General features: G+C 36.2%; 1 long non-coding RNA gene across 1 annotated transcript; it reads left to right on the forward strand.

Moving 5' to 3' along the window:
- Positions 1-1,868: 1,868 nt before the first annotated feature.
- Positions 1,869-4,962, forward strand: LOC145166340 (uncharacterized). The gene is made up of 2 exons (XR_013740490.1): positions 1,869-2,187; positions 4,769-4,962. It is a non-coding gene; the product is annotated as an uncharacterized LOC145166340 (long non-coding RNA).
- The last annotated feature ends 17,672 nt before the right edge of the window (positions 4,963-22,634 follow it).

The raw sequence follows: 22,634 nt of genomic DNA on the forward strand, positions 1-22,634 counted from the left end.
TATGGAATTCAATGAATAAAAGAAGGTATGGGCAAGAAAATATCTTTAAACCAATAGCTTGATTTGTGTGGTCCTTGTTATTTATACAATAAATAAATGAAAAAGAGAGTCATCTTTAAATAATGGTTTTCAAAATATAATTTTTTATGGGTTTTAGTTTCCAAGTGTCATAACATAATTTAATCTTAAAATTATTAAAAAACCCAAAACATAGAGATAAGGAGATAATATATATATATATATATATATATATATATATATATATATATATATATATATATATATATATATATATATATATATTAAAACAACTTTTAACAAATCCTTTCCTAAAGTTAGCTTATTTAAATAATATGAATTAGTACAATCAAATAAATGCATGAGACTAGTATTTTCATTGTGACTTGGACATTCCCTAGGCTTGGAAATAACATAATTTCCCTCTTTAAACTCTATTAATATTTAACCCTTATTAAGAACCTAGTAATTTGAGGCGTAAAGTTCCACACACAAAGTTTAAAGTTCAAACTTCAAACCTTGATACACTAAAAAAAAATTGAAAATATTCCACAATTGACTTTCCATTTCCATGTAGGTCATTCACATGGTATGAGTTTATTATTATTATTATTATTATTTTTTATCAATATTCATAGTGATATCTAGATGAAGCAATTAGAAATCTATTTTGACTTGCTTTTAAAATACATAGCTCAACGGGCTTATTAAATTTGAGAATATTTTCTCCATTCCGTTATTGGATTGGGAGTTCAGAGTTGTATATAATTTAAATTAATAATCATTACAATTCTTTGTATATTTGGAGAGGGGTAAAGATGTAAAATAGGAGGAGTTAAAAGAAAAAGAAAGGTCAAATCAGTCATTTTCAGAGAGGAGGATGAGTCACCAGCCTTCCCACCTCTCGCCTTGGATTCTTGTAAGTTGTAGGGATTATTCGGTTTCGCCGTTTTAAGCCAACCCATCTTCATGTTATGTGTCCAGTATGAATGAAGTGATAAAGAGGTCGGAAAATTGGATTATCGGTTTGAAGATAAATATAATATTAATTTTAATATGAAATATTAAACGCAAATTTTAAAATTTACGAGTAAATAGTTTACAATTGTTTACGACAAGCTTTTATATTATAAAAACAATCAACAAGTTTTCGTGTATTATTTTCATTATCATAAAATAAATAACGTGTTTCACCTGCAATCTTAACATTGTATCACAAACTCATAATCATAAATTTATTTAATAAACAAATAAACAATTAACACCCATCTAAATTAAATATATCTAGAACTTAAATAAATAAATTGTTAATCACATCAAAAATATTTTGGGAAAAAGAGAAAACAATTTACCAAATTCTAAAGTTTAGTGTTGGACGATGTATAATGAAAATCCAATAGAGCCGTTGTGATTTACGAATTTTGGTCATTAACAACGTTTGTTTGTTTAATTTCAACCTCTAAATCAGTCAAAGATATCAACCATTTATCCAAAAACTCTCTAAACCCTTTAGGGAGCTGAGAAAGACCCAAATTGTCCATAATTTCGTAAAACAGATATGTTTTTTTTTTTCCACAAACCTTGATTCATTTAGTTTCAACACCATTTTATTCTATCTTTAATATATTAAAAATTACTTATTATGTTAAATTAAATACATGATTCTTATATTATGTCGAAGATTATGATCATATTAAAAATTAATTTCTTTACTCATAATATATACTTGTCTATTTTACCATTTTAAAATATGTGTTTATTTTTGTTGCTTCTATGGTCCTAAGACGAATGTCGTTTTCTATAATTATGCCCAAATTGAAAACAAATATAAGAGATTCAATTAAGTTTGGTAGTTGCAATCAAAGTATGAAAACCACAACTTATGAATTTATAGCTGGGGGCAAAAGTCTAAAAGTAGATACAATTCTATGGACCTGATTGCAAATTGTCAAAAGGTTGAAACTGGAAGCGACTCATTGATTGGAAGTTAACGTGATCATAATGTGCATCTTTTACATGGGGTTTAAGATGTCAAAGTATATAATTGTTTCTGTAATCGAAAAACCCTCCCAAAACCTTGAAAGAATTCAGAGAAATCGATAAAGAACAGCGGCAATGGGGGCAGGTCCGAGTTAGCGAAGATCAAGTTTGAATTCACTGTGTTTTGAGGTAAATTTTGAAACCAAACTTCGATTAAATGATATATTAAAGTTTATGTGTGTGAATCTCGTTACTTAGTTGAGTTCCCGTGTTCGATTCGACCAAAAAATCCATGGATTGATACGTTTAGAGGGTAGTGAATCCTTGGTTTTGAACGAAGGATTTAATCTTCTGATTTTGGTTAAGGCTAGAGGTGTTTAATATAATATTTATATGTTTATCTTACATGATCCGAAAGCCCAGATCATAGCTTCAAAATTGGCGTAGTTGCAGAAAAATCGGGTATTGGGGACTAGATCCATACCCGGTGTTAAGTCGGGTGTTGGGCTAGATCAGATCCAGTTGCAGAATGGGTTAAAGACTGCTTGGGAATTGGAAAAACGAAACCAATTGATGGTTACACTTTTATTAGTGGCGTTTTTTTTTCATCAAACATATTCATAATTTTAGGTTACAGCCCCCGAGGGATTTTAGTATTGCAACTTCTTGCCATTTTAGAAAGGCAGAATTTCGTATATACCCTTGCTAAACATTTAAATATCATATTTGCCCGACCTAAACTTTAAATATCATATTTGCCCTTCTTAATATTTTAAAATATCATATTTACCCAAATCTAATTTTTAAATAGATTTTACTATTTAATAATCATTTTTTACAATTTAAAATCATTAAAATTGAAAAAAATAACTAAATGGACAAGAATACCCTTACTCTCTATCGCATAAACCCCTTACCTGATGGCTTCTGCGATCGCAGAAGATCTCGTCGATCAAAAAACGCACAAAGTCGACATTCTTTTCAGCCTTCTCGCCTCTTCCCTGTTGCAATAGGCACGATTATCAGGTTAATTTCTGGCTTTATTTGTGAATTGAACATTCAATTCATGATTACAACGGATGAATAACTTAAAACCTGAGAATGCGTGATCAACAGATGTGTAATCGGATACAATCAGTAGGTTATTTGTTAGCTCTGTTTGTCAATTAAACCGTTTTGCAGCTCGTTGAGCAAGACTCTGAAGGCCAATCTGCTTGTTTCGATTTCAAGCATGTACAGATTTGAACAAAATCATAAAGAAATAAACAATTGATTAAACTTAGGGATAGTATACGCGAGATAGACATGAAAGAAGTTGAACAATTGAAACTATATTCATGTTAATTCTAGTCGATCGCAACTATAAAGGAATTGAACAATTGAAACTAGGAACCCTAAAAAAGGAATTCACATTCTACCTGATTGAATGTTTAGTGCGTTTGATGAATACCTGAATTCTAAATCATAGATGTAGTATGTAGCTTCCAATACGAATTGCTGGTTGGCGCTTGATCTGAGATACGGGAAGAAGCTGAAGCTGCGATGCCATATGGAGCCTGCAATCATCAACGCGATTGATATGTACTGGAAATTAGACTAGGGGTATTATTGTCTATTTATTAAGTTCCTTTAATTATAATCATTTAAAATTATGAAAAATAATTATAAATCAATAAAAGTTATCAGAAAAATAGATTTGGGTAAATAAGATATTAAAAATATTTAAGGAGGGCAAATACGATATTTAAAGTTTAGGTCGGACAAATACGATATTTAGATGTTTAGCAGGGGTATATACGAAATTCTGCCTTTTAGAGGGATAATTACGAAAAAAACCAACATATATTTTCAAAAATTCGGTTTAATCATCAATTTTTAATAAGTTATAAAAAAATATCAATTTTTGCTAAAACAGTTTTTATTATAAAAAACATTATATTTTTTCAAAAGTTCGGTTTAACCACCAATTTATGGATGATTTTTTTAACACAAAATAAAAATTAGTGGTTTTTAGCACAAATACAGGTCAGTGGTCGCGATAAAATTTTATAAAAAAATGAGTTATTTCAACACAAATGAAAATTGTATGGTTAAACTGAAAAAATAACAAAATATATTGGTTTTTTAGTTATTATGAAGTTATAAATATCACAAAATGGTCCGAAAGCTCTAAAAATAGGTTTGTAACCTTGCTGTAGCAACAAAAATGATTATAGAAAACTTGTATCTTGGTAAAAAGATACCAAAAGTGATTATAGAAAACTTATATCTTGGTAAAAAGATGCTTAGTAAATAAATCTTGATTTCAAATCATTTTTTTTTTGGTATAGTTGCACTAGGGGTATTTTGTTAATATTAAAATAGGCTGAGCTCAAGATTGACTTGCGATTCAAAAAAAATTGTTTATGCCGAAAATTTTAAAAAAGTTTAAATATTAGAATCGTTAGAATGATAAATTTACCTAATATTACTACGAATGAACAATAAGCCCGAACTGATCGAACAGAACAAGTGGATATTGTTGAATATTATAGGGCATTGGTTTAAAAATGTTAAAATATATTTCTTAGGGATATTTGTTCGAACATGTAGGGATTTCAGTTACCAAAGATAAAGTAACAAAGGGCCAAGTTTAACCATATGAGTTTCGTGTGATTATTATGTTTGCTTGCACAAAAATATTTATCAATCAAATATTATTGAATATTGTAAGGCATAAATTTCCAAATGTCTTAATATATTGTTTAGGGATATTTCTTGGAACTTGTAGGGGTTTCGGTTACGAGAGATAAAGCATCCAAGGCTCAAGTTTACCCATAAGAGTTTCATGTGTTTTTTTATGTTTGCTTGCACAAAAATGTATATCATGCAAAGTTTTGTGTATATATGTTTCTAATTATTATTTCAAGTTTACTTTATGATGAACATTGTTGCATGGAAATTATATATGGAGTTGTTTACATAGTCCATGATTATTTGGGGTGACACATTTAGTGGTAGCAAATATGTTGTTTGATCGTCGTGAGCAAGAGGGATGTGTTACGACCAAAAAACATGAGAATTGAGAGTTTCACTCTCTCTCATTTCTTCTTATTCACATTTTTTAGAGATAATCTGATTCTGTTGGATAAATATTGTTATGGTTTGTTTTTAATCCATTCTATGGTATTCTACATGGTTCTAAGCTTAAAACATGATTCATATTTATGAATTTGAGTTTGGGTGAAAGCCAACCATGAATCCTAGTTATGAAATTATAACTAATGAAGGTATTCTACATGGTTCTAAGCTTAAAACATGATTCATATTTATGAATTTGAGTTTGGGTGAAAGCCAACCATGAATCCTAGTTATGAAATTATAACTAATGAAGTTGAGAAACAAGTAATTGCTTGGATTCTATAATCATATGGTAAGTTTGATGCATTAATCACAAGGTGAATGCTCAAACTTATGAAATATGAAGAAATATGGTTTATACATGGGAATTGGTCGTCTTAAGGCTTGTGTTCTTTAAAAAGAGTGCAAGCAACCCTTATAAGTAAACCTATGTTCATGGAATTCAAATTAATTCATTGGAAAATGGTTATAATCATAAATAAAGAGAAACTCGATGAATCCAAAGTGATTCAATAAAGTATCTTTGTATTTTGGACAATTTGGAGACTATGGAATAGGACAAGTTGTTTCCATAGTTGTAATAATGGACCTACACTCACTTGAAGTGGATTACAAATATAAATTATGTTTCATGACTAGTTTTTATGATTATTAGAGATACTAGATTAATTACGTTGACTACGTATGGACATTTGTGCAAAAAGAGTCCATAACCCATCTAGATGGAGTTTTGGATAACATAAGGTACTTGGAGTAGTTTTAATGAACATAATAAGTTAAGTTATGAGAAAAAAGCTCATAAATTAATGTAAACTTGTTATTAATACCTAAAGCATCTAGGAAAAGTACAATGGCTTAATAGGAAAATCTGCATCTTTTGGGTTGTGTGTTGGTGTGTCCCCTTCATGTTACTTTTTCGTAACTTATGTGTTTGAGGTCGGTTTTGATTCCAATCACCGCCATTAGTCCTTATATGATGAATATATGTTAGGAAATGAGTTATTGGACCTTGGATATGGTGTGACCTTGTAGGCGTATTTTGGTTTGTTAGTAATCTATGTTTGAAATCCATAGGTGATGATTAAAGAACATAAAGCTTAAAAGGAGTTGTTTTATTGTTAACTTTTTGAGGTGGATTTATAAGGAACACATGTTGTTATATTAATATCTTATTTTCAAGTATTTTATGCTACTATATGCTAGATATTATTTGAGTTGTTTTTGAATTATATGATGTTTCCTTATATGCAATATGTTTACTATGAGTTTTTTTTGTGCATTGTACGAAATCTCTTTTAAAAAGTATGTTGCTCATTTTAGCTATTGTCTGTTAACTTGAAAACTATTTAGTATCTTTCATGTACATACATTTGGGATGAGATACCATAAGTGTATCCATGTAGGATTTGACAATTAGGTGTTGATATAATGGTGCGTATGTAGATTTCTACATAATCCTTACATTACACAAGTGAGACTAACTACATCTTGTGTAGCCTAATGTGATGGTTCACTAGTGTCTCTGGTTTGTAAATGAGTAAACTTTGAGGGTTACTCATAAGCTCAATTATTTCTTTAGTTTACTTTGGTGAGTTTGGACGAATGAGATTGACACAAGTTGCGAATAAATGCATTTATTGAATATTGAGTTGTAGAATTATTTATTGATTACCCTATTGATGTTTATTAATATTGTTTATCTTTGCTAACCATTGTATAGCATTTTTTGAAGTATATGGGTCTATAGTACCCTACGATATGTTTTTATTATTTCAATTGGTTTTAGGTGTTTAACTCGAATGTGATGATCATCAACATTTACTCAAAATGTATTCTCACTTGGCTTTCCAGTGCCTAACTTATTGGTATTTGCTTAGACTGAAGACCTTAGAGACAAGGATAAAAGATAGCAAAGACATTTCGAAGGTCACCACTTGTATGGTTATCTGGACTATGTTATGATATTGCATTATTACATCCTTGCTATTTTTGAATTCTAAAACTTTTTTTTGAATGATGGGACCATATGATTTTCCGCAACTAAAACCTTGAAAGGATTAAAATCATATTGTTTAAATGATATGTTAAATTAACCTAACGAAGGGTGTTTCATTTTGTTCTATGTTTGTCATTAATTTCTTTTTGTCCATAAGGGTCTGTTCCATTTTTTTTTCATTTTGTCATAATGTACTATTTGTTATCGGAAAGAGTCGGTTTCACCAGTGTTACAAGTAAATGTATTTTTTTTCACATTATTTAACGAGTTGGCAATGTTACATGGACATCTTATTTCTAGGAACTCTTAGAACCCTTCAACTAAAAATTATGTTTCCTTTTAGTCATTGAAACAATGATCAAAATTTTAGCTGGAAACTAAATTAATCACGCTAGTAACCTTCAATATAGATTCAGGAAAGTCGATTAAGGTACAATCATGTTTAATATTAAAGAATTTTTGTTTTGATAAAAACCATAAGCTAGGTATAAATGGTGATACTTGAGAATGGTTGTTGATCATTCTATTACTTTGGTGGTGGATATACACCGGTCAAGGGTCTTCCTTGAAAACCCCTTAAGCCATTTTGATGGCCAAGTAAACACATACACACACACATTGACGAGGGTTTATAGTGATGGAATATTTGGTTTGCGTTGTATTTCTTGTTGAAGTTGTCCCACAACCAATCCATTTTGTTTAATATCATATTCCTAACAACAATTTTAATAAAATGATAAGATTGATAATGTTTGATCCATAGTGTAGGGAGTTAATAACTTTAGTATGTATATTGAAATCATGCACACAAGGTTCATGAGTGGCTTCTAGATGTAATTTAAATCGAGTAGTCTCTACAATTTTTTAGGATGTATATGATGATGAAACATGTGATGATAAAGAATATGATGATGAAGCAAAGGAGGTTCAAATGAGGTGAAGTATCAATGAATGAGGTGCAATAAGACGAGGATGAAGCACTTGAGTTGAGGTAGAGGTGAAAGCAAATTATAATGGGGTGTTATAGATGGTAAGGTAGTCAGAAGGTGGGGAAGTTTTATAGATGGTGAGGTGATAGTAAGGTTTTTGGACAAGGTTTTTATAGATAATAATGTAAGGGGAAGGGTTTATATTTTTAAATAAAAATAAAATGATTTTTATGGAATCCATAATCTTTTGGTGAAAACCTATTTGCGCATCGACTTCAATGCTTATTCCATATCCCTTAGATTTTTATATATTTTCCATATCTCTTAGATTTTGTATATTCTAAGGGAATTGATCCTCCTTGAGTCTTTATATCTTAAAAAAATTGGCATCAACTTTAGCGATCAAGTTTTGTCTCAAAACTCACTCACTTTCTTTAGCTAGATTTTGCCTCTCTAATGTTGATTCTATATTCCTTAGATTTTTTAGAAAGATATATAAATGATTTTGAGGCTCATTTTATATACAAGTTGGTGCGGCTTCATCATAATTTATGTAATACCCTTATTTTTAATAGAAAATTTACTTGAAATATCTATATTTTCTAAAAAATAAACCAACATTGTTTTTAAAAAATTCTACCAAAAATTCCAATTTATTTTTACATAATTAGAATACGTCTGTAGGAAAACCAACTACAATTTTCAATAGTTTCCAACATGAAAAAAAAATGTATAAATGTAAGTACCAACTATATAATACAACTTGCAAACTCAATATGTGCTAATAGCTATCAGCAATAGGGATGCTACTTTGGCACTAACCCGATAACATTTACCTTGTCTTCATATCTCTTAAGCATAATGGTAAAAAAAATTGATGATATAAAACAACTAAATAACCAAATTATCTAAAGTATATCAACTATGCTTATTATGATACAAAGATACACCATACGTATGCAAATGTAATTCATATGATTCTAGGTGCAACTTAACCCAAGATCCCAATAACAGCTTATCTAAATTCCAAAATAATCCACACTAATAAATGGTGTCTGGTACCAATAAAAGGGAATGGTTCTCAAAATGATACGCCATCCAACCACAACATCATAAGAATTGAAAAGAAAGATCCTAATAACATTAGTATACAAACTAACAAACAAACCTCCAATACTGTGTCCTCCATTGCAACAACCCACATTTATTACCACTCTACTACCGGCACAATACAATATCTACGACACCCCATTATTTATACATTTCAATACTATGGTTTTAACACATTTTAGACTTGAAGCCACATTTTACAAAATACGGCCCCACAAAAACGTTTTTTAAGTATCAATCGATCGTTGGGTGTTACAACTAGTTACCAAAATACAAACCTTAGTAAAGTAGCATACTAACGCAAAATAAGTCCATCGTCTAGTCTTTCGAAAGGTCTTCTTCTAAGGATTAACATCTTCTATTTGTTTACGCACGAACCTGATATACATGGAATAAAAAGCAAAGTATGTAACACAATAATTTCTCGTAATTTACATTGGATTTAGATAATTAACTACAAAAATATTGGATAAATTCTTTTAATCAAACCTACTTCATGCGACAATATGTATGTTATGCATGATCACATTCCAATGTAATCTACAGGGAGTCTATCCCATTATGTCAGACCATACCGACTCTTTTGGGCCTCCCGCCTTTTATCTTCTCGATTGTAAACCTTGCATCCTTAATCTAGATCACTTATGTATCGATTATGATTTTTTATGCACATGACCTACAATAGTGACTCTTCATGTATGTACCAATATAGGAAGAACAAATCAACCTATCATGACATAATGCTAAATAGACATATACTCTACAAGTGTGGCACCGTCTCAATAGAGTATTGTTTATGCCATTTTAGGACATCAAGTTTCTAGACAATCTTTATATGTTATGCTATTCACGTTCAATGTTTACATGATCACCACTTTTCTTTTATGTAAGGCAATCACACACAAGTGCCTTGATATGCATACACTTAAACATAAAATTTAATAGCTTGAAGACATTCATAATAGTTTGTGTAAAATAATGAGAAACATAAACTTAGACATTTATAAAGAATAAATCATATAACATTCTTTGTCATTCATAATTATTGTAACACACAAGTTATAATATTATCAATGATAAAGCATGTTATGTGATTTCTTCTTTGTAAATGTCTAAGTTTTGTGTTTGTTATGATTTTAGGCAAAGTATTTTGAATGTCTTCAAATTATTAAAGTTTATGTTTACGTATATGCATATCAAGGAACTTGTGTGTGACTGGCTTACATAAAAGAAAAGTGATGATGATATAAACATTGAATGTGAATTGCATAACATATAAATATTGTCTAGAAACATGACGTCTTAAAATGGGATAGACAATAATCTATTGGGATAGTGCCACACTTGTAGAGTAGATGTCTATTTAACATAATGTCATGATAGGTTGATTTATTCTCCCTATTGTGTATAAAAATTAGGATTGATATATATATATATATATATATATATATATATATATATATATATATATATATATATATATATATATATATGTTCTAAAAGGCGCACCATGGCGCGTGTAACACCCCGACTCCCAGGTATAAATTTTATAGCTTTATATTCATATTCAAAGGCCTACTCGACGAGTTGGATGCCCCAACTCGTCGTGTAGAAACATATATGGCCGCGTGACTTAAGGGACCTACTCGACGAATTGGAGGACCCAACTCGACGAGTTGAAGATGGAATATGAAACCCTAATTTTTAGGGTTTGCACCCTATTTAAAGGACCTTAAGTCCTTCCTCCCAGCCTCCTTACCACCATTTCACGTCCAGAAGAAAACCCTAAGCGATCTAACCACATTTTTTAGTGTTTGTGAGGCTAAAAGGGTGTTTTTGGTGCATTTGTTGAAGAGGCTTGAAGGTTGAGAAGCTTGGAACGGGAAGGAGCTTGTAGAACCAACATCTACATGTTTTGGTTTCCATTTGAAGGTAACAAGTTGTTACCTTGATCATTCTAGTGTTAGATCTCCTTATTCATGGGTTTAAGGCCATTTTTAGCATATTTGTGGGTCATTTCGGGTATTGAGCATGATCCGAAATTGTAACTTCAGATCTGGACTCCTCTAAGTCCTCATGGTCATAAAGTTATTGAATTTATCAAGCTTTGGCCCTTCTTTTTGGCTTAAACCTCTTCCTTAGCTTGGTTTTGGCATTTAAGACCTTGCATGCACGTAAAGTTTGCAACTTTACGTGGTAACCATGCCCTAGGAGGCTAGATCTACAATTTGGAGCCTTGGTCTCGCTTAAAAGCGTCTAAATAAGAAAAGGACCAAAGGGACTCGACGAGTTGCATGGTGAACTCGACGATTCGGATGAAGATTGCATGATTGTTTGATTGGGGGTTTGGATTGATGCGATCTCGCTTTGTGCTTGTGCCAACATACCCAGGGAGGACCGGATAGACTGCAGACCCGGTTAGGACGTACTAGTCAGGCCGAAGGCCTGGCGAGCGGTCCGGATAGGCTGAAGGCCTTGCGAGGCGGTCCATACGTGCCGATGGCTCGGAGAGCGGTCCAGATAGACTGATGGCCTGTGAGGCGGTCCAGTCAGGCTGATGGCTCATTATGCATGCTGTTTTCTATGATATGGTTATATTTGTATGGCGTTGGTATTTTGGGGGAACACACTAAGCTTCGGGCTTATAGTTGTTGATTTTGTTTCAGGTACTTCTGATGCTCGCGGGAAGGCGAAGGCGTGATCGTGCACCTCCTTATATTTTTATGATTTGATTCTAGGATACTCTCACGTGAAACCATTTTGAAAACAAATTTGTAATAATTTTTGGTTTTTGAATGATTTAAAAAGTTTTAAATTGGCATGATTTTTATGGGTGTTACAAGTTGGTATCAGAGCCTTGGTTTGAGTGAATTGGAGGATTCACTCATGTGTATCCAATCTCAAACTGAGGACAAGATTTTTAAAATGATTTTAAAATGGTTTTTAAAACGATCAGCCGAAGCCAGTAAGTAGACCCCAAAATACCTTACAGATTATTTGATTTTGTGATATGTTAGAACAACATGCTAGTACTGAAGAGTTTTGAGCATTCTAACACTCCTAAGGTGTACATGCAACCCTAGGAACCTTGGATCTATGTTTGTCTAAAATACATGTAAATTTTGATTTCCAAGGTTCTTAATCCTATCTAGCATACATGGGGAACTTATAAACATAAAAGATAGCTAGAATTACATACCTTGTAGTTGATTTGATTCCTTGAAAACCTTGAGAGCCTAGCACCTCAAGTGTGATGCCTCAAATGTCTCACACAACACCAAATGCACTTGGAATAAACTTGAGAGAAATGTCACACTACTTGAAATCGACTAGCCCTCTTCTTTCTTGCTTAAGTGCCGATTTTGGTAAACATAAGGATCCTTATATACTGTGTTACAATTAGGGTTACACCATGTAAACCCTAATTGTCATGACCTTTCATTTCCATGACCCATGGGTTCTATAACCACCATGGAGCATCCTATGCGTTTTAGCCCAACTTGATAATCCATGAAGCATTAGCCCACTATACAAGTATGAGTTATTTACACAATCAACCCATATATTTAATTAGTCTTCTTTTGATTACTTAATTAATTCCAAATTAATTCTTGATCAATACTAATTAAATAATATTATTAATATATTAGAACTTATAATATATTAATAAACCATAAGTGTTATTTCTCTCACTTTAGTCTATCCAAATGCATGATGCCATGCAACCCAAATGGACCATGCCAAACCGTGTCAAGTACATACCAGAAATAGTTATGGACTTAGACACCTTATCCAACAGTCTCCCACTTGGATAAGTCTAATAACTATAGCTGCAAGTATGACTTCAGGAACCGATCAGCAATCGTAGCTCTTTCAAGGTCTCTCGGAACTGAGATGATGATGATACGCCATTTAAGATAAGTGATCATATAATCCTCTGATCTAGATATCAGCCGAACAAATACATGGAACAATGTCTTACTTAATGTCCAACAGTTTGTTTCTCGATTTCCGATTTGTTTGACATAGAACTTAATTGAACACATCAACTTAGTTCTGACCGGGCCCGGTACATAGGTCAAAACAAAATCATCGAGGGGCCCAGATATCGCTTCTAATCCAAGAAGGAACAGATAAACTTCGACTTATATGCTTGTTCTACTACTTGTTAAATCACACACAAAGGCACATTTTATAATATCGAGTTACCAATGCATTTTCGTACGATCAATGCATAAACAACTCATAGGCAACAAGTCATATCTCTAGGTTTGAAGACTTATATGATATTACCGTCTCACGATCACTCGAGATAAATTCCATGAAGTGATACCAGTGAGCGTGGGTTGAATCCAATACTCAGAACTTATGAGCACTCATGAGTGTTGTAGCATCTCTTGCTATGTCTAACCACATAGCCCTCTACAAGCCAACTTCATGACAATCTTAATTCATATCTACTTCCAACATATGACCGACTGTGGATAATTTGAATAATATGTAAAACATAACATAAATATTCTGGAAGTCAAAACATGAAAAAGAAATAATAGTAAACGATCGACACAAGATAGCAACACTTTATTCATAAATAAACACACCTTTTATTCATCATCAAATGTCAATTTCACTTTACAAATTTCAAAGTTATCTAACTACTAAAACTAATATCATCCTTCAGCCCTATGCTCCTTGTATGCTGGAGATGCTTAGCCCTACTCAGTCCCTTCGTGAGGGGGTCTGCTGGGTTCTCATCCGATGATACCCTCTTTGCCACGAGGAGTCCTTCTTCTATTCGATGTCTGATGAAATGGTATTTTCTGTCAATGTGTCTGGATCTCCCGTGATCCCTTGGTTCCTTGGCTAAGGGAACTGCACTTTCACTATCACAGAAAATTTCCATAGGCTCCTTTATAGCTGGTACTACTCCAAGGTCTCCAATGAAGTTCTTCAGCCATATTTCCTCCTTTGCTGCCTCGCTTGCTGCTATATACTCTGATTCGCAAGTTGAATTAGCCAATGTCTCCTGCTTGGAACTTTTCCAAGTAATTGATCCTCCGTTTAAGGTAAAGACCCAGCCCGACTGAGAGCGGAAATTGTCCCTATCAGTCTGGAAGCCAGCATCACTATACCCTACAACTCTCAAGTCATCACTCCCACCAAGGGTAAGGACCCAGTCCTTAGTCCTCCGTAGGTACTTGAGAATGTTCTTTACCGCAGTCCAGTGAGCCTTGCCAGGGTTCCCCTGATATCTGCTGACCATGCTCAAGGGAAAGACCACATCAGGACGAGTACAAGTCATAGCATACATGATCGAGCCTACATCGGAAGCATAAGGTACTCGACTCATTTATGCTATCTCAGCCTTGGTACTCGGGTTCTGAGTCTTACTCAATCTGGCGTTACTCTAGATGGGTAACTCTCCTTTCTTGGAATCTTGCATGCTGAACCTCTTCAGCACCTTATCCAAGTATGTACTCTGACTAAGTCCAATTAGTCTTTTACTCCGGTCTCTCAGAATCCTTATCCCTAGAATATAGGCAACTTCTCCTAGGTCTTTCATAGCGAAACACTTCCCAAGCCAGGACTTCACTTCCTGCAAGGTTGGGATGTCATTCCCTATGAGTAGTATGTCATCCACATACAGTACCAAAAAGCTAACTATGCTCCCACTAGCCTTGACATATACACAAGATTCATCTTCACTCCTTGAAAAACCAAACTCTTTGACTTTCTCATCGAAACAAAGATTCCATATGCGAGGTGCTTGTTTCAATCCATAGATGGATTTCTCAAGCTTACTCACTCTATTAGGGTACTCTGTACTGATAAAACCCTCTGACTGACTCATGTAAACATCCTCAGCCAACTTTCCATTAAGGAAAGCGGTTTTGACATCCATTTGCCATATTTCATAGTCATGAAATGCAGCAATGGCTAACAATACCCTAATAGACTTAATCTTGGCTACTGGTGAAAAGGTCTCATCATAATCAACTCCCGGATTTTGAGAAAATCCCTTTGCAACCAGTCACGCCTTATACGTGTGTACATTACCATTCATGTCGGTCTTCTTCTTGAAGATCCATTTGCACCCAACTGTCTTACGACCTGGTACATTGTCAACCAAGTTCCAAACTTGATTGTCATACATGGACTGTATCTCGCTGTCCATTGCCTCTTTCCATTTAGCAGACTCGGGGCCTGCCATGGCTTCCACATAGCTGTTAGGTTCATCCAGACTTACCAGTGTCTCATCACTGATAAGTGTATCACCTTCCGCAGTAATATGGAAACCATAGTAATGCTCAGGTGCATTCCTAACTCTCGTGGAACGCCTCAGAGGTATAGACTCGTCAATTGGATCAACAAGAGTTTCCTCCTCAAGTTGACTGCTAGGGTTTGAGGTTCCTTCACCACTTGACTCTTGAATTTCTTCAAGGTCAATTTGCCTCTCACTGTTTCCTTGGCTTATGAACTATCTCTCTCGAAAGACTCCCCTCCTTGGTACAAAGACCACATTCTCACTAGGTCTGTAGAAGAGGTAACCAAACGATTTCTATGGGTAGCCGATGAAAATACACCTCTCACTTCGAGGTTCGAGCTTATCGTGAGTCTCGCGTCTCACGAAAGCTTCGCAACCCCAAATCTTGATGTGGGCTAGATTAGGAACTTTTCCAGTCCACATCTCGTGATGTGTTTTGGCAACCTTCTTTGTAGGGACCAAATTAAGGATATGGGCGGCAGTCTCTAAGGCATACCCCCAGAATGAGATTGGCAGCGAAGCTCGACTCATCATGGAACGAACCATGTCCAACAAGGTTCGATTACGCCTCTCAGCCACACCATTCAACTATGGTGTCCTGGGAGGTGTCAATTGTGAGACAACCCCACATTCCTTAAGATAGTCGAGGAACTCTGTACTAAGATACTCACCACCACGATCGGATCGAAGCATCTTAATGTTCCTGCCCAATTGATTCTCGACTTCCTGTTTAAACTCTTTAAACCTTTCGAAAGTCTCTGACTTATGCTTGGTTAAGTAGACATATTCATATCTACTATAATCATCTGTAAAAGTCACATAATAACGATTAGCATCCCTTGTGGCAGTTTTCAAGGGTCCACACACATCTGTGTGCACTAGATCCAACAAACCTTTACCCCTTGCACAAGAACCAGTAAAGGGTGACTTTGTCATTTTTCCAAGTAAGCATGATTCACAATTATCATCTGACTTTAAGTCAAATGACTCCAAGACTCCATCCTTTTGGAGTTGGCCTATGCGTTTCTTGCTTACATGTCCAAGACGACAATGCCATAATGATGCTTTATCCAAGTTATTATCATTAGTAGAATCAATACACAACACATTATTTCCTAAGTTATCTACAACAGACACAACTTCATACACACCATCACAAGGTAATGCTTTAAAATAAAACACATTATTAAAGAAAGCATTTATTCCACCAACTTCATTAGTCCACTACTTAGCAATAAAGAGTAAACTCCAATCTTGGTGACAGGTGAAGCTTTCCTATTTCCCATGATCAAGTTTATCTTTCCATGCTCCACATTCTCACTTCTTCTTAGTCCCTGCAAATCAGAACAAATATGAATACCACAGCCGGTATCAAGGACCCAAGAGTCAGAATAGGGTGAGTTATTAGATAATATAGTGTAAATACCTGCATTGTTGGGTTTTACTTTCCCATCCTTCAGATCTTGCTGGTACTTTGGGCAGTTCCGCTTTCAGTACGCCTTTTCATGGCAATAGAAGTATTTATCCTCTTTTGGATAAGAAGAAGGAGTGACGAAACCTTTCTTGGTTCCACTTGTAGAGGAGCCATCAAGGGTCTTACCCTTGGTACCCTTGGAAGGGTTCTTCCTATTCTTCCCTCTACTTTTCCCGATTGCCAAGACAGGGGGAGTTTTGAGTAGGAGTATAAGTGGTAACAATCGATTTTCCTTTAAGACCACTTTCAGCGGTCTTTAGGAGTCCTTGAAGTTTGCTAAGTGTAACTTCCTCCTTGTTCATGTGGTATGTCATGCGGAATTGATCATAACACGAAGGTAAGGAATGCAAAATGATATCTATTGCCAACTCCTCGGGGAAGTTCACATTCAGCTTCACTAAACGGTCCACATACCTTTGCATTTTCTGCATGTGACCCGTGATGGGTTCACCATCCTTCATCCGAGTTGTTATCATGGAGGAGATGATTTCATATCGCTCTTGACGAGCACTCTGATGGTAGCGGTCCATCAAATCCTGGTGCATCTCAAAAGGATAGTAGTCCTCATAGGACTTTTGGAGCTCGGCTGTCATAGTGGCCATCATGATGCATGCCACTTTGGTAGCATCTCTTTCACGTGCCTCATATTTAGCAAGCTCCTCAGGAGTAGCAGTCGGCTCGGGTACCTTAAGCTCCTTGTCAAGAACATATTCTTTGTTCTCATACCGAGTGACCATCCTGATGTTCCTGATCCAATCTGTAAAGTTGGATCCATCAAAGATGACTCTCCCACAAAGGTTCATGAGAGAGAAGGAGCCGATAGGGTTTGAGCCAGAAGCAACATTGTTGGAAGACATCTGAAAAAAAGAAAAGACAAGTTTAGTTTAGATATAAAGATAGTCCTTAATAAGACACCCAATTGTAATGTTAAGGCTAGGACCCAATCACAATATATTATAACTTAGAAGAGGGATGCCGTAATCTAAGCTAAAACATATTTGAAAGGTAGGTGAATGACGATTCACCAATTTCCACCATGAAAAACGAAATATATAAATTATTAGGTTTTATTTGGTTTTTAGAAACTCCTAGATTCTTTTGAGATTCATTGAACTTTTCAATGGCATGTTTCAATCTCGAGTGTGCCCTTCATGTTTTGTGACTGGGATACCGAGGATCACAAAACAAGGTGTGAAGTAACCATGCAAATTAGTTGGTACCCTTAATGTTTTTCACTTAATCGATGTGCCGGTTAACCACACACGCTCCACCGACCTATGAAAAACCTTAAATCACCCAGTGCCTACCTTGTTAAGTCCAAGTTAGTGTGCCGGTTAACCACACACGCTCCACTAACGACTTAATCAAAGTGCAAAGTGTAATTTCATGGGTTAGCACCTTATTAACATTTTCCTAAAGTAACTAAGATTGGGAATTTGTAAAAACATTTAGTTACTTTATAATAATCATTATACTTTTAATGAGAACTTTAAGTCATTGTCCTACCCGTTCGGCTAACGGCCCTCCACCAGTCAAGGAAGCGGTGGGTGAGAGTGGACACCCACTAAGCTGCCATTTTATAGGCAACAACCTTATACCCCCCTTATAGACCGGTTTCGTGAATGATGCCTACTAACGGTAAAACGACTTGATCTTATACATATATATATATATATATATATATATATTATTAACTTATAATATTATAAAGTATAAGGGTTGAATTTTAACTTTTAAAATTCTAGGGGTTGGAACTAAAGTTTATTAGATGACTTTACATGTTCCAAAACTTGAGGGCAAGTTTTGTAACTTTACAAAACCTTTCAACTTATGAGTTATTAAAATGAAGACTCTTCATTTTTTTGTAACTTATGTGTTCTTTTAATGGACTTATAACAAAGTGACTTTTGGTTATCCATAACTTGAGGACAAGTTATGGACTCCATTAAAACACATAAAGATCATGAATTAAGCATTAAACAAGTAATTCCTATGATCTATCAAGAACTCATAAGAACATGAATAGTCATATCAAAATTTCAAGAACATATGAACACATATAATCATGTAATTTTGATACTAGCCATTGTAAATGGATTAGAACAACCATTACACCAACTAAAACAAGTTTTAAAACACCAAAACAGATTAGGGTAATGTTTCTAGTCCTTTTCCAACAGCAAAAGTCGAAAATCTGCACTCTGACTGACCAACTCGTCGAGTGCAAGAACTGACTCGCCGAGTTGGTTGATTTTATGCTTGGACTCGTCGAGTCCCCTGTGCAGACAACAAGAAATTCGACTTTTTTCACTATTTTGCAACAAGTATCAAACAAACAAGCCTAGGCTCTGATACCACTGAAGGGTTTTGAGCATTCTAACACTCCTAAGGTGTACATGCAACCCTAGAAACCTTGGATCTATGTTTGTCTAAAATACATGCAAAATTTGATTTCCAAGGTTCTTAATCCTATCTAGCATACATGGGGAACTTATAAACATAAAAGATAGCTAGAATTACATACCTTGTAGTTGATTTGATTCCTTGAAAACCTTGAGAGCCTAGCACCCCAAGTGTGATGCCTCAAATGTCTCACACAACACCAAATGCACTTGGAATAAACTTGAGAGAAATGTCACACTACTTGAAATCGACTAGCCCTCTTCTTTTTTGCTTAAGTGCCGATTTTGGTGAACATAAGGATCCTTATATAGTGTGTTACAATTAGGGTTACACCATGTAAACCCTAATTGTCATGACCTTTCATTTCCATGACCCATGGGTTCTATAACCACCATTGAGCATCCATGGAGCATCCTATGGGTTTTAGCCCAACTTGATAATCCATGAAGCATTAGCCCACTATACAAGTATGAGTTATTTACACAATCAACCCATATATTTAATTAGTCTTCTTTTGATCACTTAATTAATTCCAAATTAATTCTTGATCAATACTAATTAAATAATATTATTAATATATTAGAACTTATAATATATTAATAAACCATAAGTTTTATTTCTCTCATTTTAGTCTATCCAAATGCATGATGCCATGTAACCCAAATGGACCTTGCCAAACCGGGTCAAGTACATACCAGAAATAGTTATGGACTTAGACACCTTATCCAACAAGTACTAGGCTAGGGACATGATAGAATTGCCTGATTATATGATGCCTGATAGCCTAGGGTTTTTCCTTATAGGAAATTGACATCATTACTGTAGTTTCTTAGTGTATGCATCACGACTGTACATAATTAAGATCTTATAGCTTGAGAATGTTTGGTTGGGCCTTATTTCGTGTTCTTGTTTGATGAAGGGCTTAGGGTAGGATCAGGTATTCGAAAGTCTATAGGGTCCAGCGTTATGTATGGCTAGCATACACTAGTGCTGCAGGGTTGGTGGAAGTTTCATGGATGAGTTGTGTGGGATCAGTCCGACAGTTATGAGATATTTAGCCTTCCTCTAAGAGTGAGGATTGAGCGCATGCCATGCTTACGTATATTGTTAAGGCGCTGTGATGATACTTGAGACAAATATGGGTTGGTGTGGAAGGTAGTATGTGCCGGTACTACGGAAAGCACATGACCCATACGCGTAGCAAGGAAGTCACAACCCCTAGGGTTTTGTTAGGAGATGGTTCCCGGATTATTATATGGAATGTCTGATATCTTCCTGGTATATTTTCAGCATGGTGGTTACTAGATGATTTGTGACTAGATCCGGATTAGGATCAAGAGATGGCGGTCAGGAGGGACCAGCAGTGCCGAGGTCATTGGTCAGATGAGGTTGGATGAGTTGGACGTCGAGATTCGAGAGATCCTGCATGATGAGGTTGCTACACTGTTCCGGGCAAAGCTACCTAAGATGTTTGGGTCTATCAAGACCGCGATGGTGGAGTATTTCGATAAGCGCTATGCAAATCTTGCTGAGACAGCTGTAGCTGCAGCCGTTGGTAGTCGGACCAACCGGGCTTTCTAGTACCAGGACTTTGATAACACGAAGCCCCCGACTTTTGATGGGATTCAGGACCCGATCATAGCCATGAGGTGGCTATCTGACTTGGAGGGATGTTTCTTCACATGCTCATGTCCTACTGACCAGAAGGTCCGATGTGCCATGAACCTGCTGAGGTCCAGAGCAAAGGACTGGTGGAGGTTGATGACAGGGATGAGCTGAGAGCTGCAGTTACTTGGGAGCAGTTCAGGGATATGTTCCACGCTCGCTACATACCACGGGTCGAGTGAGACCGACTAGCTCATGATTTTCTGGATTTGAGACAGGATACAGAGTCAGTGCCGGAGATCAAGCGTATGTTCACTGAGAGGATGATGTTTTGCCCGGAGTTTGCTTCCGATCAGCCTCAGATGACATATTATCTGAGCATGCTCGAGACTGACATCCGACAGTTTGTGGCTACCCAACGCTGTGATACACTTTTGGAGTTACAGGAGGCCGCTAGGCGGCATGAGCTAGAGATTGAGCTGCAGTTGAGAGAGCAGCGGCAGGCCCCGACACAGTCACAACCGGCACCAAAGCGGTCTAAGACCGTTGATTCTAGGCCGGGAGGCCAGCATGGCCGAACTTGTGGCAAGTGCGGGAAGGGTCACTCGGGGGTTTGTAGATCCGGTAGTGCATGCCGTAAATGCGGCAAAGAAGGGAACTTTGCGAGGGATTGCCGCCAGCCATCCTCGGTTCAGGATATAAGGATATACTACCACTGCCATCAGGTTGGTCACGTGAAGACCAACTATCCACAGCTTTCTGCCAGGCCGGCGCAGGCTCCAACGCCGACTACACTGAAGATTACTGACGGGGGTCAGGGTAGAGCAGAGCCTCCGAAGGCTCGGGGACGCGCCTTCCAGCTTACAGCCGCGGAGGCCAGGACAACACCATATGTGGTTGCTGGTATGTTTCTATCCTTTCTTATTGATTATATTTGTTTTATGCTTATATATGTTGTACCATGTTAGGTACATTCTTAGTGAACTCCTTACCTGCTTTGGTATTATTTGACTTCGGGGCGAGTCGCTTTTTTGTCTCTCAGTCATTCGGTAGGGAGTTCTGTTTGCCTGTAGGAGAGCTAGAGTGTCCGTTGCAAGCCTACATCGCCAACGAACACATGCTTTCTGCTTCTTCGGTCTATCGCGGCTGTGTTTTGGAGAACTTTGCGGTATCATTCCCGATAGACCTGGTTCCGATTCCCATGGGGGAAGTATGTGTGATAGTGGGTATGGACTGGCTGAGTCGATTCGGTGCCATCATCGACTACGAATGTCAGCATGTGGTAGTTCGAACCCCAAGTGGGGGAGAACTGGTTATCTTCGGTGAGGGTACCAGAGTGGGATCGTGGTTTTGCTCAGCTGCCAGGGCTCGACAGTATATTCAGCACGGGTGTGCGGGTTATCTAGCGTATGTGGTGGATACACGGGTCGGAGATCATACCTCGGTTTCAAAGGTTCCAATAGCCAGGGAGTTCGCTGACGTGTTTCCGGAGGAGCTACCCGGAGTGCCTCTGGAGAGGCAGGTCGAGTTCAGGATCGACCTTGTGCCAGGTGCGGCCCCTATCACCAAGGCATCATACCGGTTAGCACCACCAGAGATGCAGGAGCTGTCATCACAGCTGGAAAGCAGTTCATTCATCCGAGCAGTTCTCTGTGGGGAGCGTTTATCCTCTTTGTCAGGAAGAAGGATGGTTCACACCGGATGTGCATTGACTACCAGGAGTTGAACAAGTTG

Source organism: Lactuca virosa, chromosome 3, assembly GCF_052849685.1.
Source record: "Lactuca virosa cultivar CGN04683 chromosome 3, Lactuca_virosa_CGN04683_v6, whole genome shotgun sequence".
In the NCBI taxonomy this organism is placed as follows: Eukaryota; Viridiplantae; Streptophyta; class Magnoliopsida; order Asterales; family Asteraceae; genus Lactuca; species Lactuca virosa.